Raw genomic sequence first — 20,596 nt, forward strand, 5'->3', positions numbered from 1 at the left:
TTTACTTAGATCAAGAGGTAGTTGTTCGGACAGAAGAAGGGGATACTGATTGGTTTAAAGTCAGGAAAGGTGTGCGTCAAGGTTGTATTCTTTCACCATACCTATTTAATCTGTATGCGGAACAGATAATACGAGAAGCTGGACTCTATGAAGGAGATCGGGGCATCAGGATTAGAGGCAGACTCATTAGCAACCTCCGTTATGCAGATGACACAGCCTTCCTTGCTGAAAATGAAGAGAACTTGAAGCACTTACTAATAAAGATCAAAGACCACAGCCTTCAGTATGGATTGCACCTCAACATAAACAAAACAAAAATCCTCACAACTGGACCAATGAGCAACATCATGATAAACGGAGAAAAGATTGAAGTTGTCAAGGATTTCGTTTTACTTGGATCCACAATCAACCACCATGGAAGCAGCAGTCAAGAAATCCAAAGACACATTGCATTGGGTAAATCTGCTGCAAAGGACCTCTTCAAAGTGTTGAAGAGCAAAGATGTTACCCTGAAGACTACGGTGCGCCTGACCCAAGCCATGGTATTTTCAATCACATCATATGCATGTGAAAGCTGGACAATGAATAAGGAAGACTGAAGAAGAGTTGATGCCTTTGAATTGTGGTGTTGGCGAAGAATATTGAATATACCATGGGCTGCCAAAAGAAGGAACAAATCCTTTTTGCAAGAAGTGCAGCCATAATGCTCCTTAGAGGCAAGGATGGTGAGACTGGCATCTTACACACTTTGCACATGTTGTCAGGAGGGATCAGTCCCTGGGGAAGGACATCATGCTTGGCAGAGTACAGGGTCAGCGGAAAAGAGGAAGACTCTCAATGAGGTGGACTAACACAGTGGCTACAACAATGAGCTCAAGCATAACAATGATCGTAAGGAAGGCACAGCACCGGCCAGTGTTTTGTTCTGTTGTGCATAGGGTCGCTATGAGTCGGAACCGGCTTGACGACACCTAACAACAACAACAAAAACTACAACAACATACCTGTGGATGAAATCCCATTTGGGAATAGGGTTTGTTTTTTGGGTGAGGGAGCCAGATCAATGTAAGGTTTATCCTAAACCTACTTACACTTGAGATAAAAACAGCAGATTAGACACAGAGAGAAGGGAGCACACTCTGGGGGAAGACAGATGCTACCAGAAAACAACAGAAGGAGGTGAATCTGTAAACAAGCACAGGAAGTAGAAGGATCAAAAGCTGCTAAGAGTCTAGGTTGGTTCCACTGGGGATTGAACCCAGGATCTTCTGCGTGTAAAGCAGATGTGCTAACCACTACACCATGGAACCACAGGAAATCTACTGCCATGGACTGCCAGAAGAACTAACAAATCTGTCTTGGAAGAAGTACAGCCAGAATGCTCATTAGAACCAAGAATGGCAAGACTTCGTCTCACATACTTTGGACGTGTTATCAGGAGGGACCAGTCCTTGGAGAAGGACATTATGCCTGGTAAATTAGAGGGTCAGCGAAAAACAGAAAGACCTTCGATGAGATGGACTGACGCAGTGGCTGCTGCAATGACCTCAAGCGAAACAACAATTGTGAGGATGGCGCAGGACTGGGCAACATTTTGTTCTGATGTAAGGTGTGCCATGAGCCAAAACCAACTCCACGGCACCTGAAAAAAACAACAGAAAGCTGAACTAGAAGAGGAAGGACTTCCCCCTAGAGACACACATAGAATTTGGCCTTTTAGAGCCCTCAAATATGAGAAAGAAAAAGAAAAATTCTGTTCTTTAAGCCACGCGCTTGTGATATTTCAGTCACAGCACTAATAGGAAACTAAGACATCATTATGTCATTATGTCAGGAACAACTTCTGTTTTGCTACCTTTGTATTGGCAGTGACTGGCACACAATAGTACATCAATACCCGTTGCCATTAAGCCCAGTCACTGCTCCACAGGATCTCTATGGAACAGCTGATATTTTAGTTTTGCAGCTGAGTTCTTAACCACTACACCACCAGTGTCCCTACTACATCAATATCTCGGCTAAACATTGGAGAAAATCCTTCAGCTGTCTTGGGGAGGTGAACTAGACACAAAATTTTAGTGTGGTGTGAAGCCTATGGAGATGTGGCTAGTCTAAAGATCAAATCTTTCCCTCAGAAGCGATTCCCTGTGGGGCCAAGCATGATCCAATCTTCTCTCAGAATCAGTTGTTCACTGATTTGAAAACCCATTTACCTAAAATTGTCTTTGGTATGGGATAGTGTCATTACCCCACAAGTATGAAGGACTAGTACCTAAGCTGTTGGATTTAAAAACCAGCAATATCTGGATGGAATTATGTTTTTATATTTATCTTGTCTGGAAATGCAAAAATAAATCCTTCATACTGGATTATTGTGAAATCCAAATCTTCCAGACGGGTGGTGGGCCATCTCAAGTTTTGAATTGAGTTCCTATGCTAATCAGGCCTTCTTGTCCTCATTTACCCCAGAACTGAGCTCAATCTCTTTAAGTTGTATTTCCAGCACCCTTAAAACTTTGGTGCTTATATTGTGCACTTTTAGGTCAAAGAATCTGTGAGTTCCTTATGCACGGGGTGTTGATTCAGCCTAGCCTCCCCACATGGTCCAGTCTGCATGTTCAGAAATGCTCACTGTAATGTGAGGAAGTTGTTAATTGATAGCTGCTGATGGGAAAGCTGATCCCAAACAGTGTGAAGGAAAAAAAAAAAAAGTTAAAAACCCATCTTTCTGATAATAGAAACTAACCGGAAGTGAGGGCTGTTCTGGGGTAAAAATCACCACAAAGATATAATAAAGGAAGAAGAAAGTTTCTGCTTTGTAAATGATCAACGAGACAAAAATGGGAAACAGACATGCATAGTGTCAGAACCATGTCTGCCCGAGTCCAAGGACTGTTACAGAATGATCGGTATATAATAACATTACAAATGAGGAAAATCATTAAAGGTTTCACCTTTTCAGATTGGCTGAAAACTGCTGAATACACGTGATTCTACATTTTAGATTGTCTTTCTTAGTAATCCTAGGTTCTGGTTGGAATAATGACAGTCAGGAAAGTCTTAGCTGGTCCAACAAACCTTGCTATTCACTAAATACTAATAGACAAAGGGAAACTCTGGTGCCATAGTGGTTAAGTGCTACAGCTGCTAAACAGAAGATCCTTAGTTCAAATCCGCCAAATGCTCCTTGGAAACTCTATGGTGGCAGTTCTACTCTGTCCTATAGGGTCACTATAAGTCGGAATCACCTTGACGGCAGTGGGTTTTTAATAGACAAAGATAACAGTGGAAAATATGTGGGTCTTTTGCGCTCTGTTTATGAATTGTTTATGTAAAAGTTTCCCTAAAAGATGATTTCTAGGTTTTGCTAACTATTGTTTTTGTATCTCAGGACCCAGTTGATGCATCCTTGTGAGTCCAGCTCCATCTAGGTCACATTCTTCATACTCAAGGACAGGGAATAATGGCTCCAATTTGAACTTCTAGGTCAAGAGGACCCCATCCTCTTCACCTTTTCTGCCAACATATTCAACTATGATAGCCATGGCTCAGTAAAAGGAACTCGAGGCATAAAATCCAGTTACATCTGTTTCAGTATAAGATATAATATATTGTCTCAGGAAACAGAAAATCAATAATCATCTAGATCTCATTTTCATCACCTCCTAGATGAGAAATTAAAGCCAGAATGCTCCTTAGAATGGAGGATGGTAAGACTTTGTCTTATATGTTTTGAACACGTTACCAGGAGAGACCCTGAACGAGATGGATTGACAAAGCGGATGCAACACAGGGCACAAACATAGTAAGGATTGTGAAGATGGTGCAGGACCAGACAGTGTTTCCTTCTGTTGTACGTGAGGGTGTTCTTTGAACAGCACCTAAAAACAACAACACTCTGTGCCAGAGATTGGTTTTTTACAAAGGCTACCGGGGTCGCTATGAGTCGGAAACGACTCGATAGCACCACTTTTTTTTTTACAGTAGTAAAAAAACACAAACAGAAGTCTTCCCCTCATAGACCTTACATTCCAGTGATAAAGAAGCACAGTGCACAAAATAATTTAGTAAATTACATTGTTGATGTTGTTAGGTGCCGTCAAGTCATTTTTGACACATATAGGCCCTATATACAACAAAACGAACACTGCTTGTTCCTGAGCCATCCTCACAATCTTTGTTATGCTTGAGCCCCTTGTTGCAGCCACTATGTCAATCCATCTTGTTGAGGGTCTTCCTCTTTTTCACTGACCCTCTAATTTACCAAGCATGACGTCCTTCCTCAGGGACTGATTGATCCCTCCTGAAAATATGTCCAAAGTATATGAGACATAGTCTCACCACCCTTGTTTCTCAGGAGCATTCTTGTTGTGCTTCTTCCAAGACAGATTTGTTCATTCTTTTGGAATTTCATGGCTTATCCCATATTCTATGCCAACACCACAATTTAATGGCAACAATTCTTCTTTGGTCTCTCTTATTCGTAGTCCAGCTTTCGAATACATATGAAGCAATTGAAAACACCATGACTTGGTTCAGGTGCAGCTTAGTCTTCAAGGTGACTGCTTTACTTTTCAATACAATACTTTAAAGAAGTTATTCGCAACAGATTTGCCCAATGCATTGTGTCTTTTGATTCCTTGTCTGCTGCTTCCATGGGTGTTGATTCTGGACACGAGAAAAATGAAAAACCTTTGACAACTTCAATCTTTTCTCTGTTTCTCATCATGTTGCTTATTGGTCTAATTGTGAGGATTTTTGTTTTCTTTATGTTGAGGTGTAATCCATATTGAAGGCTATAGTGTTTGATCTTCATCAGTAAGTACTTCAAATCCTCTTTACTTTCAGCAAGCAAGGTTATGTCATCTTTATAATGCAGGTTGTTAATAGTCATCCTACAATCTTGATGCCCTGTTCTTCTTCATATAATCCGGCTTCTCAGACTATTTTGTCAGCATACAGATTGAATAGGTATGGTGAAAGGATACAGCCCTGACACACACTTTTCCTGACTCTAAACCACTCATTATCCCCTTGTTCTGTTTAAACCACTGCCTCTTGATTTGTGTACAGGTCCTCAGAGGCACAATTACGTGTTCTGGAATTCCCATTCTTCACAACGTTATCCCTAATTTTTTATGGTCCATTCAGCCAAAGGCCTATGCATAATCAATAAAAAACAGGTAAATATCTTTCTAGTATTCTCTGCTATCAGCCAGGATCCATCTGACATCAGCAATGATATCCTTGGTTCTGTGTCCTCTTCTGAATCTGGCTTGAATTTCTGGTAGTTCCCTGTTGATTTACTGGGGTAGCCACTTTTGAATGATCTTCAGCAAAATTTTTCTTGTGTATGACATTAAGGATATTGTTCAACAATTTACATATTTGGTTAGATCACCTGTCCTGGGAATAGGCATAAATATAGATCTCCTCCAGTTGGTTGGCCAGGTATCTGTCTTTTTAAATTTCTTGGCATAGATAAGTGAGCACTTCCAGTGTTGTATTCATTTGTCAAAATATTTCAGTTGGTAGTAGAGTCGACGTTAATGACATGCATAGAGTCAACGTTTAGGGACCTTCATTTGCTGATATGAAATGACTCAAAATAAGAAGAAACAGCTGCAAACATCCATTAATACTAGGAACTTGGAATGCATAGAAGTATGACTCTAGGAAAATTAGAAATCATCAAAAATGAAATGTAACACACAAACATTGATATCCTAGGCATTAGTGAGTAGCAATGGACTGGTATTGGCCATTTTGAATTGAACAATCATATGGTACACTATGCTAGGAATGACAAATTGAAGAGAAATGCTGTTGCATTCATCGTCAAAAAGATAATTACAAGATCTATCCTGAAGTACAATGTTGTTGGTAATAATACCCACACTGAAGACACTGGAGAAAATTAGAACAAATCTTCAAGAGCCAAAGTACGACCTTGAGTATATCCCACTGAACTTGGAGACCATCTCAAGAATAGATATGATGCATTAAAAATTAATGAGTGAAGACCAGAGATGTTGTGGAATGATAACAGGACACCATACATGAAGAAAGCAAGAGGTCTTTAAAAAGACACGAAAGAAACAAAAGACCAAAATGGATGTCAGAAAACACTTTCAAACTTGCTCTTGAACATCAAGTAGCTAAAGAAAAGGAAGAAATGATGAAGTAAAAGGGGTGAACAGAACATTTCAAAGGGCAGTTCGAGAAGACAAAATAAATATTATAATGATACGTGCAAATGCCTAGTGATAGAAGACCAAAAGGAATGAACAAGATCGTTACTTGTGAAACTGAAAAAACTGAAGAAAAAACTCAAGCTTTAAGTTGCAATAGTGAAGGATTCCATGGGGAAAATAGTGAACGATGCAGGAAGCATCAGAAGAAGTTGGAAGGACTACACAGAGTCACTATACCAAAACGAAGTGGTCGACATTCATCCACTTGAGGAGGTGGCATTTTATCAGGAACCAATGGCACTGAAGGCATTGATGAAAAACAGGGTTTCCGGAATTGATAGAATTTGAAGTAAATTACATAGTTCATTCAAAGCAGACTAGGGTTTTGCAGAAGAAAACAGTTTTTAATGGTTACGAGGGTGAGGAGGGAGGAAGAGGGGTACTCACTAACTAGATAGTAGAAAAGAATTATCTTAGGTGGTGAGAAAGACAACACACAATACAGGGGAAGTCAGCACAACTGAACCAAACCAAAAGCTAACAACCTGTCCGAATACAACCAAACACTTAAAGAGACAGAGTAGCAGTGGCAGGGGTCTAGCAACCATGTTTTCAGGGGACATCTAGGTCAATTGGCATAACAAAGTTTATCAAGAAAACGTTCTGCATCCCACATTGGTGAGTGACCTCTGGTGTCTTAAAAGCTAGGTATTGGCCATCTAAGATGCATCAATTGGTCCCAACCTACCTTGAACAAAGGGGAATGAAGAACACCAAAGACACAAGGAAAATATGAGCTCAAGAGACAGAAAGGACCACACAAACTAGAGACTCCATCAGCCTGAGACCAGAAGAACTAGATGGTGCCTGGCTACCAAGGACCACCCTGACAGGGAACACAACAGAGAGTCCCTGACAGAGCAGGACAAAAGTGGGGTGCAGAACTCAAATGCTAGTAAATAGATGAGACTTAATAGTCTGACTGAGACTGGAGGGATCTTGGAAGACATGGCCCCTGGACTCCCTGTTAGCCCAAAACTAAAACCATTCAAGAAGCAAACTCTTCAGACAAAGATTAAACTGGACTATAAGACATAAAATGATACTCATGAAGAGTGTGCTTCTTAGTTCAAGCAGATACATGAGACTAAATGCGTAGCCGCTATCTGGAGGTAAGATGAGAAGGCAGAAACAGATAGGAGCTGGTTAAATGGACACAGGAAATCCGGGATGCAAAAGAGAAGTGTGCTGTCACATTTCAGGGAGAGCAAATATAGTCACATAACAATGTGTGTATAAACTTTTGTATGAGAAACTAACTTGAACTGTAAACCTTCATTTAAAGCACAATTTTGAAAAAAGTAGATAAGTGCTTTGGAGAACAAAATCACAGATGAGAATAAGGAGTTCAGGAGTAGGGGAAGCCTGGAAGTTCAGGGTGTCTTCACTAATAATGTGATATTTGAAGAAGTAGAGTTGGTTGTATACATATACGGAAAAGAGCATTGCAACCTAAGGGAATAGTCAGTGCAAGGGCCCTGAGGCAGAAGGATGTCTGATGTATTTAAAGTGGAGCAAAAAGTCATTGTAACTGCAGCAGCATGAGCAAGGGGAAGAGCAAATTGAGTGAGGAGCAGGGAGCTAATGCAGAGCCTTGTAGGGTCATTACAATGATTTTGACTTTTTTTTTTTTTTCCTGAGTTCAGTAAGAAGCCAAGCTGAGAGTAAAACAAGGATTAATTGCTGGGTTTTAAATATTCTTTAGAAAGTACCCTATTTAAGGAAATGGAGGCAAAGTCAAGACATATTAAGACATTAATAATATTCTGAACCCTGGTGGCACAGTGGTTAACAGCTCAGTGCTAACCAAAAGACCAGCACTTTGAATCCACCAGCCGCTCCTTGGAGACCGTATGGGATCATTACGGTCAGAAACGACTCCACAACAGGTAATCGTATTCCACATCAGAGAATATTATGTCATGGGCCAGGCTATTAGCACTGAAAGTGCTGAGAAGTGGCCATATTCCAGATATATTTTGAAGATAATGCAAAAAAGATGTTCTGAGTGATTGGATATGGGCAATAGAGCAAAAGCGGAGTCAATAAAGTCCCAAATTCTTTATCATAAACACCTAGAAGGAAAAAGATGCAGTTAAATAAGATACGAATCACTATGGTTAGAACATTTTCGGAATTCCACCTTGGGATATGTTAAGTTTAAGATGTTTATTGTAAGACTTCTAAAAGGAGATATCCAGTAGGCCAAGAGATACACAATGGTACTCAAAATAAGACCATGTAAAATATAAACCATGAGGGAGGCGGGGCCAAGATGGCAGACTAGGTGGATGCTACCACGGATCCCTCTTGCAATAAAGACTCGGAAAAACAAGTGAATCGATCACATACCTAACAATCTACGAACTCTGAACACCAAACACAGATTTAGAGATGGAGAAGGAACAAATACGGAGAGACAGCAATTGTTTTCAGAGCCAGGAGCCAGCGTACCAGTCAGGTGACCTTGGGAGCCAGATTTGGGGCAGAGCCCAGGGGGGCAGACAACACAGACAAGGGGCCCAGCCCTAGCCCCCGAACTCATCCCGGGAGGGAGCCCAGCCAGTTGGTGCGGGTGGTGTGGTGGCGCAGCCGGTGGGAGAAGTCCCCGGGAGGCAGTGACTGGTCTTGGAGCGGGGAGAGCAGCGTCCCAACTGGGGAGCCGTCCCGCCGGGATTTTGGTGGGGAGCGGGCATGGCTCGAGTGCCCGGACCAGCTACTTTCCCCTGAATTGACCCGGGGGGGGGCCAGCCATTCCTGCAGGCGGCGCCCACCCAGTTCGCGCCAGCAGCGTGGCGCGCTGGAGGGAGAAGTCCCCGGGAGGCAGTGACTGGTCTTGGAGAGGGGAGAGCAGCATCCCAGCCGGAGAGCTGTTCCTCCGGGATTTTGGTGGGCGCAGGCGGGGTGTGAGAGCGGGGTGCAGCTCCATCCCCCTGAATTGACCCCGGGGCGGTCCCAACCGGTTCGCTCAGGGCCAGCCGGTTCGCCCGGGCGGTGGGGCGGCGCAGCCCGTGGAAGAAGTCCCGGGGAGGCAGTGGCTGGTCTTGGAGCAGGGAGAGCGGCGTCCCAGCCAGGACGCTCAGTCGCGGCTCAGGCGCAGGGAGCTGCTCTGCTCTCCTGAGCTGACCTGGGGCGGGGAGCCCACCCCGTTAGCGGAGCGGTGCGTGACGCGGCTGGCAGGAGGGGGGGTCCCCAGGAGGCAGCGACTGATTTTGGAGTCGAGAGTGCACCGTCCCAGTAGGGGAGCCTTAACCTTGGGGGTGGGGCTGACAGCGGAGGATCTGACCGAGACGCCAGCTGGCCAGACCCCCCGGGGGGCAATCTCCACACAGCCAGTATATATAGGCGACGCGACCGGCGGAAATCTCAGATATGAGTCATTCCAACTAAGACAAACAACTCTGGCTATATTCTGAGGTGCTACACTCCTAGCTCTCTGATCCCTCCCCCACCCTCCCCAGGCGGATCCATTAACATCCGAATAGCCTGAGCCAGAGGGAGAACTCTGATAGGGATCTGACTGCATTTTTTTTTTTAGCGGATTTTCTGGAAAAACTAGTTTCCCAGTGATGGCTCAGAGACAGCAGTCCATATCAAACCACATAAAGAAGCAGACCATGACAGCTTCTACAACCCCCCAAACAAAAGAATCAAAATCTTTCCCAAAGGAAGATACAATCCTGGAATTCTCAGATACAGAATATAAAAAACTAATTTACAGAATGCTTCAAGACATCACAAATGAAATTAGGCTAACTGCAGAAAAAGCCAAGGAACACACTGATAAAACTGTTGAAGGACTCAAAAAGATTAGTCAAGAACATAGTGGAAAAATTAGTAAGTTGCAAGAATCCATAGAGAGACAGCATGTAGAAATCCAAAAGATTAACAATAAAATTACAGAATTAGACAACGCAATAGGAAGTCAGAGGAGCAGACTCGAGCAATTAGAATGCAGACTGGGACATCTGGAGGACCAGGGAATCAACACCAACATAGCTGAAAAAAAATCAGATAAAAGAATTAAAAAAAATGAAGAAACCCTAAGAATCATGTGGGACTCTATCAAGAAGGAAAACTTGCGAGTGATTGGAGTCCCAGAACAGGGAGGGGGGACAGAAAACACAGAGAAAATAGTTGAAGAACTCAGACAGAAAACTTCCCTGACATCATGAAAGACGAAAGGATATCTATCCAAGATGCTCATCGAACCCCATTTAAGATTGATCCAAAAAGAAAAACACCAAGACATATTATCATCAAACTTGCCAAAAATAAAGATAAACAGAAAATTTTAAAAGCAGCCAGGGAGAAAAGAAAGGTTTCCTTCAAGGGAGAATCAATAAGAATAAGTTCAGACTACTCAGCAGAAACCATGCAGGGAAGAAGGGAATGGGACGACATATACAGAGCACTGAAGGAGGAAAAGCTACCAACCAAGGATCATATATCCAGCAAAACTCTCTCTGAAATATGAAGGAGAAATTAAGATCTTTACAGATAAACACAAGTTTAGAGAATTTGCAAAAACCAAACCAAGGCTAAAAGGAGATTGTTTGGTCAAATGATCAATAATATCAGATACCAGCACAATACAAGGTCACAAAACTGAACGTCCTGATATCAACTCAAATAGGGAAAGCACAAAAACAAACAAATTAAGATTAATTCTGAAAAAAAATAAATCAATAAAATAATACACATAACAGGGAATCATGGAAAACAATAGATAAAAGATCACAATAATCAAAAAGAGGGACTAAATGTAGGAGGCACTGAACTGCCAGATGGAGAGTGATACAAGGCGATATAGAATGATACAAGTTTGGTTTTTACTTAGAAAAATAGGGGTAAATAATAAGGTAACCACAAAAAGGAATATCAACTCCATAACTCAAGAAAAAAGCCAAGAAAAACGTAACGACTCAACTAACATAAAGTTAAACATTATGAAAATGAGGATCTCACAATCTACTAAGAAAAACGTCTCAGCATAAAAAAGTCTGTGGAAAAATGAAATTGCCAACAACACACATGAAAAGGCATCAAAATGACAGCACTAAAAACTTCTTTATCTATAATTACGCTGAATGTAAATGGACTAAATGCACCAATAAAGAGACAAGAGAGTCACGGACTGGATAAAGAAACACGATCCGTCTATATGCTGCCTACAAGAGACACACCTTAGACTTAGAGACACAAACAAACTAAAACTCAAAGGATGGAAAAAAATATATCAAGCAAACAATAAGCAAAAAAGAAGAGGAGTAGCAATATTAATTTCTGACAAAATAGACTTTAGACTTAAATCCACCACAAAGGATAAAGAAGGACACTATATAATGATAAAAGGGACAATTGATCAGGAAGACATAACCATATTAAATATCTATGCACCCAATGACAGGGCTGCAAGATACATAAATCAAATTTTAACAGAATTGAAAAGTGAGATAGACACCTCCACATTTATAGTAGGAAACTTCAACACACCACTTTCGGAGAAGGACAGGACATCCAGTAAGAAGCTCAATAGAGACACGGAAGACCTACTTACAACAATCAACCAACTTGACCTCATTGACTTATACAGAACTCTCCACCCAACTGCTGCAAAATATACTTTTTTTTCTAGCGCACATGGAACATTCTCTAGAATAGACCACATATTAGGTCATAAAACAAATCTTTGCAGAGTCCAAAACATCGAAATATTACAAAGCATCTTCTCAGACCACAAGGCAATGAAACTAGAAACCAATAACAGAAAAACAAGGGAAAAGAAATCAAATACTTGGAAAATGAACAATACCCTCCTGAAAAAAGACTGGGTTATAGAAGACATCAGGGAGAGAACAAGGAAATTCATAGAATGCAACGAGAATGAAAATACTTCCTATCAAAATCTCTGAGACACAGCAAAAGCAGTGCTCAGAGGCCAATTTATATCGATAAATGCACACATACAAAAAGAAGAAAGAGCCAAAATCAGAGAACTGTCCCGACAACTTGAACAAATAGAAAGTGAGCAACAAAAGAACCCATCAGGCACCAGAAGAAAACAAATAATAAAAATTAGAGCTGAACTAAATGAATTAGAGAACAGAAAAACAATTGAAAGAATTAACAAAGCCAGAAGCTGGTTCTTTGAAAAATTAACAAAATTGATAAACCATTGGCTAGACTGACTAAAGAAATACAGGAAAGGAAACAAATAACCCGAATAAGAAACGAGAAGGACCACATCACAACAGAGCCAAATGAAATTAAAAGAATCATTTCAGATTACTATGAAAAATTGTACTCTAACAAATATGAAAACCTAGAAGAAATGGATAAATTCTTGGAAAAATACTACCTACCTAAACTAACACATTCAGAAGTAGAACAACTAAATAGACCCATAACAAAAAAAGAAATTGAAACGGTAATCAAAAAACTTCCAACAAAAAAAAGTCCTGGCCCAGATGGCTTCCCTGCAGAGTTCTACCAAACTTTCAGAGAAGACTTAACACCACTACTACTGAAGGAATTTCAAAGCATAGAAAAAGACGGAATACTACCCAACTCATTCTATGAAGCTACCATCTCCCTGATACCAAAACCAGGTAAAGACATTACAAAAAAAGAAAATTATAGACCTATATCCCTCATGAACATAGATGCAAAAATCCTCAACAAAATTCTAGCCAATAGAATCCAACAACACATCAAAAAAATAATTCACCCTGATCAAGTGGGATTTATACCAGGTATGGAAGGCTGGTTTAATATCAGAAAAAGCATTAATGTAATCCATCACATAAATAAAACAAAAGATAAAAACCACATGATCTTATCAATTGATGCAGAAAAGGCATTTGACAAAGTCCAACACCCATTTATGATAAAAACTCTTACCAAAATAGGAATTGAAGGAAAATTCCTCAACATACTAAAGGGCATCTATGCAAAGCCAACAGCCAATATCACTCTAAATGGAGAGAACCTGAAAGCATTTCCCTTGAGAACGGGAACCAGACAAGGATGCCCTTTATCACTGCTCTTATTCAACATCGTACTTGAAGTCCTAGCCAGGGCAATTAGGCTAGACAAAGAAATAAAGGGTATCCGGATTGGCAAGGAGGAAGTAAAGCTATCACTATTTGCAGATGACATGATTATATACACAGAAAACCCTAAGGAATCCTCCAGAAAACTACTGAAACTAATAGAAGAGTTTGGCAGAGTCTCAGGTTATAAAATAAACATACAAAAATCACTTGGATTCCTCTACATCAACAAAAAGAACACCGAAGAGGACATAACCAAATCAATACCATTCACAGTAGCCCCCAAGAAGATAAAATATTTAGGAATAAATCTTACCAAGGATGTAAAAGACCTATACAAAGAAAACTACAAAGCTCTACTACAAGAAATTCAAAAGGACATACTTAAGTGGAAAAACATACCTTGCTCATCGATAGGAAGACGTAACATAGTAAAAATGTCTATTCTACCAAAAGCCATCTATACAAATAACACACCTCCGATCCAAATTCCAATGTCATATTTTAAGGTGATAGAGAAACAAATCACCAATTGCATATGGAAGGGAAAGAAGCCCCGGATAAGCAAAGCATTACTGAAAAAGAAGAAGAAAGTGGGAGGCCTCACTCTACCTGATTTCAGAACCTACTATACAGCTACAGTAGTCAAAACAGCCTGGTACTGGTACAACAACAGGCACATAGACCAATGGAACAGAATTGAGAATCCAGATATAAATCCATCCATGTATGAGCAGCTGATATTTGACAAAGGACCAGTGTCAGTTAATTGGGGAAAAGATAGTCTTTTTAACAAATGGTGCTGGCATAACTGGATATCCATTTGCAAAAAAATGAAACAGGACCCATACCTCACACCATGCACAAAAACTAACTCCAAGTGGGTCAAAGACCTAAACATAAAGACTAAAACGATAAAGATCATGGAAGAAAAAATAGGGACAACCTTAGAAGCCCTAATACAGGGCATAAACAGAATAAAAAACATTACCAAAAATGATGAAGAGAAACCCGATAACTGGGAGCTCCTAAAAATCAAACACCTATGCTCATCTAAAGACTTCACCAAAAGAGTAAAAAGACCACCTACAGACTGGGAAAGAATTTTCAGCTATCACATCTCAGACCAGCACCTGATCTCTAAAATCTACATGATTCTGTCAAAACTCAACCACAAAAAGACAAACAACCCAATCAAGAAGTGGGCAAAGGATATGAACACACATTTCACTAAAGAAGATATTCAGGCAGCCAACAGATACATGAGAAAATGCTCACGATCATTAGCCATTAGAGAAATGCAAATTAAAACTAAGATGAGATTCTGTCTCACACCAACTAGACTGGCATTAATCCAAAAAACACAAAATAATAAATGTTGGAGAGGCTGCGGAGAGATTGGAACTCTCATACACTGCTGGTGGGAATGTAAAATGGTACAACCACTTTGGAAATCCATCTGGCGTTATCTTAAACAGTTAGAAATAGAACTACCATACAACCCAGAAATCCCACTCCTCGGACTATACCCTAGAGATACAAGAGCCTTCACACAAACAGATATATGCACACCCATGTTTATTGCAGCTCTGTTTACAATAGCAAAAAGCTGGAAGCAACCAAGGTGTCCATTAACGGATGAATGGGTAAATAAATTGTGGTATATTCACACAATAGAATACTACGGCATCGATAAAGAACAGTGACGAATCTGTGAAACATTTCATAACATGGAGGAATCTGGAAGGCATTATGCTGAGCGAAATGAGTCAGTTGCAAAAGGATAAATATTGTATAAGACCACTATTATAAGATCTTGAGAAATAGAAAAAACTGAGAAGAACACATACTTTTGTGGTTACGAAGGGGGGAGGGAGGGAGGGAGAAGGTTTTTTATTGATCAATCAGTGGATAAGAACTGCTTTGGGTGAAGGGAAAGACAACACTCAATACAAGGAAGGTCAGCCCAATTGGACTGGACTAAAAGCAAAGAGGTTTCCGGGATAAAATGAATGCTTCAAAGGTCAGCGGAGCAGGGGCGGGGGTCTGGGGAACATGGTTTGAGGGGACTTCTAAGTCAATTGGCAAAATAATTCTATTATGAAAACATTCTGCATCCCACTTTGAAATGTGGCGTCTGGGGTCCTAAATGCTAACAATCGGCCATCTAAGATGCATCAATTGGTCTCAACCCACCTGGAGCAAAGGAAAATGAAGAACACCAAGGTCACACGACAACTAAGAGCCCAAGAGACAGAAAGGGCCACATGAACCAGAGACCTACATCATCCTGAGACCAGAAGAACTAGTTGGTGCCTGGCCACAATCGATGACTGCCCTGTCAGGGAGCACAACAGAGAACTCCTGAGGGAGCAGGAGATCAGTGGGATGCAGAACCCAAATTCTCATAAAAAGACCATACTTAATGGTCTGACTGCGACTAGAGGAATCCCGGCGGCAATGCTCCCCAGACCTTCTGTTGGCACAGGACAGGAACCATCCCCGAAAACAACTCGTCAGACATGAAAAGGACTGGTCAGCGGGGGGGAGAGAGATGCTGATGAACAGTGAGCTAATTAAATCAGGTGGACACTGGAGAGTGTGTTGGCAACTCTTGACTGGAGGGGGGAAGGGAAGATAGAGAGAGAGGAAACATGGCAAAATTGGCACAAAACGAGAGACTGAAAGGGCTGACTCAATAGAGGGAGAGCAAGTGGGAGAAGGGAGTAAGATGTATGTAAACTTACATGTGACAGACTGATCGGATTTGTAAATGTTCACTTGAAGCTTCATAAAAGTTAATTAAAAAAAATATAAACCATGAGATGATGAGCTTAGGCAGGTAAATAGAAAAAATATAGAAGAGAAGAGGCCTAAGAATTGAGCTCTGAGACGGTCCAATGTTTATCCAAAAGCCAAAGAGGTCTTTGGATCAAAATGGGTATCGTCATGTTCCTCTTTAAAACAGTCACTTCTTTCCTACTCATCACATTCAGATTAAAATCTAACCTCCATAGTGTGGAGGACCCTCCCTGACCTCCCTGATCCTGCACCTGTTATTTTGCTTACTTTCTCTCCTCTGCCCACTCTGGTTCACACCTATAACTGAAGCTCCCCACACTCCATTTGCTCTCGATTCCATGTTCACTTAGGCCAGAATTCCCCCTCTATTCAACTGCTCTTCAACCACCTCACTCTTTTTTTTAATTGGATAAAGTATAAGTTAGCCACCAATTCCCCAGCAAGTCTTGATCATTAGGACTGGGTGTGTTGCCCCTCTTTTGTTCTCCTATAAGAAAATCCTGTAATTTTTATCTGTAATTCTACTCAGGAATTTTATTGTAACTAAATTACTTTTGGAAAATTTGTCATAATGATTGGTTTAGGTGCCCCTTCCCTCTTTCTAGTTTGCCATTTTCCTAAGGACGTCAGGTACTTCCAATGATCACCATGAGACTAGGCTGCTCAAAAATTTCTTTAAAATAAATATTCAACCAAAGTTTGACAAAGATTACCAAACATATGTGCTAATTGGAATCACTGTTTATCCTGCTGATCCGATTTCAAAACAAAGAGGGTGAGGCTGGAGATTCTGCTAGTGAGAAACGTGCTTTTCCCATGTTTACCCACAATATTGCCATCAGGTATGCGACCTTTCTCAGAGCCTTAGAAGGCTCTCTTTTGTCACGTGTTTCTAGTACTTCGGGAAAAACACGTTTTGGCTGCTGATCATCTTTAACTGGACTCAGCCTTATCAAAATTTAATTTTAGAAAGTAGTAGACAGCAGATTATTTCCAATACCCGGGGTAAGGACAGTGACTTAAGACAGTTGAAATGGAAGGAATAACAAAGAAGAGCCTTTGAGTGGGTGGGGGGAGCTTAACCAGGCTTTACTGAAAAAGGAAAACCAGGGTAATCAAGGGTTATGTATAGGTCTGTGGACTCGTAGCAAGACAAAAAACGAGGTAGGGTGTCGCCAGGAGGGAAGGAGAGAGCGAGAGCGAGGAGAGGGGATGCGGAGGTCCCCCCGCCCCCATTTCTTTAAAAACCAACACAAGAAAACACACACGCACACAATGAACTTTTGTTCCGGAGTAGAAACATAAATAGGGAAGAATTAACCACTGGTTTTCTCTCTTCTAAAGACAAAAACAAACAAACAACTAAAGGAAAAGGGTACGCAGGGTTGCACCTGTGCACCGGCTGAATCCCGGTTCTCAGCGGTGTGCAAAGAGGCTGCTGGGGCGCACCGGTTTCTGCAATGCAGGGTGGCCACTCGCGGGTTACAGAGGCATCTCGAGGGCTAGGGGTCAAGTGTTCGCCCCATCCCCCGCAAGCGGGGCATCCAGCCTGTCGAGTCCGAAGCGCCCTCTCCAAGTCCTGGGCACCCTGGGGAGATCTCCGGGACCGCGCCCTCTGCAAGTCCTGGGCCCCCCTCCAAGTCCCGCGTGCCCACTGGGGCTCCTATGGTCCGCACCCTTTCCGGGTTCAGAGCGCCCACGCCCCCTTTCCGGAGCTTGCCTCTTAGGGTGTGGGCCACGCATGAGCCCCTCAGGTTGGCTCAGTACGAAGGCACCTGGTGCTGGGAAAGCAGCTTGCAGTCGCTCTGACTTGACTGAGGGCCTTCCGCTTGAGTCCAGCCAGCTGCTCGCTCAGCAAGGCTGGCCCTGGACTAGGCTCAGTGTTCTGGGTATTAAGCGTCTTCACTTTCTCCTCCAGGAGCGGGATGAGCTCCAGCTGGCCCTTGCGGTACTTGAAGGCGGTGAAGGGTTAGCGCACCGTTTGCGCTCTGCCTTGATGTGCGCTTGGGTGTCCCTGTCAATCGGCGACTACTGCCGACTCTCGCCGAAGCTCGGTACCACTGGCACCATCTGCGGCTCGTCTTTGGACCCCGTCAGGCGCGGCAGAAGCCCAAGCGCTCCCGGTGGAGGCGGCGGAAGGGCACGAGCTCAGAGGCGGCGACGAAGGCCACTGTGGGGGTGCCACCTGTTGCGGCCAAGCAGCCCATGTAGCTGCTCCAGTTTACACATTCCAGAGCAGAAAATATGACTCTTTTACAACGAAAAAAAAAAAAAAAAAAACCCAGACCCACTGCCCTCGGTCATAGCAACCCAATAGAACAGAGTAGAACTGCCCCATACAGTTTCCAAGGAGCACCTGGCTGAATCGAACTGCTGATTTCTTGGTTAGCAGCCGTAGCACTTACCCACTATGCCACCAAGGTTTCCTCTTATACAACAGAGGTGTTCATTTGACGTCTAATACATTCACTCGCCACACATTCCACTTGCATAAAGTCCCCACCACGTCCACGACCTTGTCTTGGCAGAAAACTTGGCACAGACTTACACCCACACTCTCTGCCCCTCGGTGTCTCCTGCTATTGCCAGGGCACAAAGTGCAGAAGGCATGCTGAGCCCGGTCCTTTTGTCCCAGTCCCTAAAGGATCAAGTCCAGTCATGGGGAATTGAAGATCATAGCGACTTACACCGGCAGAGAAACAAGGCTAGCGTTTTTCAAAACATTTTTTGGAACTTGACCGAGATTTCCCTACCGAGTGTTTGTGACGGAATTGGGAGCCTGTGAGTAGCATTTCTTGGCTATGATTTATTTTATGATACTGTTAATTTTAAGAATCGGAAAGTGTAAGCGGGGGGGGGGGGGACCGCTCCTCGACCATGAAAATGTCCTGAAGAAAAGCAGAAATTTCAGATGAATCAATTTTGCAACCGCATATTGCTCTGACAAGCAAGTTTCCGTGGTGTAGTGGTTATCACATTCGCTTCACAGGCAAAACATCCCCGGTTCGAAACCGGGCGGAAACAGACTTCTCATTCTTTTTGTGAATTCTGACTTTTCCTCCAGAAACTCTTCATCTGAACATGCTTCAACCAAACACCTAACCTTCGCTTTCCTTTTGTAGCACCAGACTTTAAATTAAAAGTAGAATGTAGTTGACTCGCCTCCTAGCCCGCCCCCAGATGCTTGACAGGCACTCCATTTTCCATTGGGTTGGAAAATATTTGCAGCTGAGAGACAGGCGAGGTCTCCATCGTCTTCAGGCACAGGATTCAAAGTGAAGAGTCTGAGACAATAGTGTGGCTGATGTATGCAAAAAAAAAAACAACCATGCCCTCGAGTCCATTGCGACTCAAATTGAAGCTATAGGAAAGAGCATAATGTCCCCATTGATTTTCCCACAGCGGCTCGTGCACTGGAACTGCTGGCCTTCTGCATAACACCCCAGCTGTTAACCAAATCACCACCAAGGCTTGGGATATGGAAGATACCCAAAAACAAACTTGTTGCCGGTCGAGTGGATTCCAAGCCATAGCGAGCCAAGAGTACACGGAAAAGTGTCCCATAGGCTTCCAAGGAGCTGCTGGTGGATTTGAACTGCTGACCCTGTGGTTAGCAGCCGTATCTCTTAACTACAGTACCAAAAAAAAAAAAAAAAAAACCTTTTGCCCTAAAGTCAATTCTAACTCATAGCTACCCTACAGCAGAGAGTAGAACTGCCCCATAGGGTTTCCAAGGAGCGCCTGGTGGATTCCAACTGGTGACCTTTTGGTTAGCAGCGATAGCATTTAACTACACTGCCAGGGTTTCTGAAAATGAAACAGCTGATCTTAGAAGATATACAGGTGCAGGGCCAGGAGTAGCGAGGCTAAAGCAGGGTTACTAGAATCTATTTTTATATACAAGTTTGGTAAGGGGTTACAGTTAATGGTGGAAACCATTATGTGTGAGGTTTTCTTAAAATCATTATGAAAAGTTCCAGAAAGGAATAAGAGTACAAGCGGAAACTCATTGTTTCTTTGTTTTCCCTACCTAGACCTGGAACGTTCCATGAAGGGTACTCTACCTTAACCAACAAAGAACTATGCCACTGGGAAGTTATGCTGTCACAATGGAGCATATTGCAATTTCTTTTTGACTGAACTGAGAACCCATTGTAAGTCACCAAACCAAGAACACATGTTGCCAGTTTGTTCCCAGGGAAAGCTCGGCTTAGTAACTTAATGGAATCTAGCCAAAAAAGACTCCTTAAATCAATCATGTTTTCCCATGTTATCTTTCTCACCTTTGGCAATAATGTCATTTTTCTTAATTCACTTCCTTCCGTAATAGTATATTGGAGACTCCCTGATGGTGATTCAGTGGATTCAGCTAGTCTCTTGTGCCCAGCGCACACTGGCTAATACCTCATTGCAATAATCATCTTTGTCTGTGCTAATAAAAATCTCATTTGATTAAATTTGATTCTGGGGTCATTTTCCTCATGA

General features: G+C 42.2%; 2 non-coding genes across 2 annotated transcripts; one reads left to right on the forward strand and one right to left on the reverse strand.

Moving 5' to 3' along the window:
* Window positions 1-1,237: 1,237 nt before the first annotated feature.
* Window positions 1,238-1,310, reverse strand: TRNAV-UAC (transfer RNA valine (anticodon UAC)). Its single transcript has one exon. It is a non-coding gene; the product is annotated as a tRNA-Val (tRNA).
* A 17,752-nt stretch (window positions 1,311-19,062) lies between these two features.
* TRNAV-CAC (transfer RNA valine (anticodon CAC)) lies at window positions 19,063-19,135 on the forward strand. Its single transcript has one exon. It is a non-coding gene; the product is annotated as a tRNA-Val (tRNA).
* The last annotated feature ends 1,461 nt before the right edge of the window (window positions 19,136-20,596 follow it).

Source organism: Loxodonta africana, chromosome 1 (assembly GCF_030014295.1).
Source record: "Loxodonta africana isolate mLoxAfr1 chromosome 1, mLoxAfr1.hap2, whole genome shotgun sequence".
NCBI classification, from domain to species: domain Eukaryota; kingdom Metazoa; phylum Chordata; class Mammalia; order Proboscidea; family Elephantidae; genus Loxodonta; species Loxodonta africana.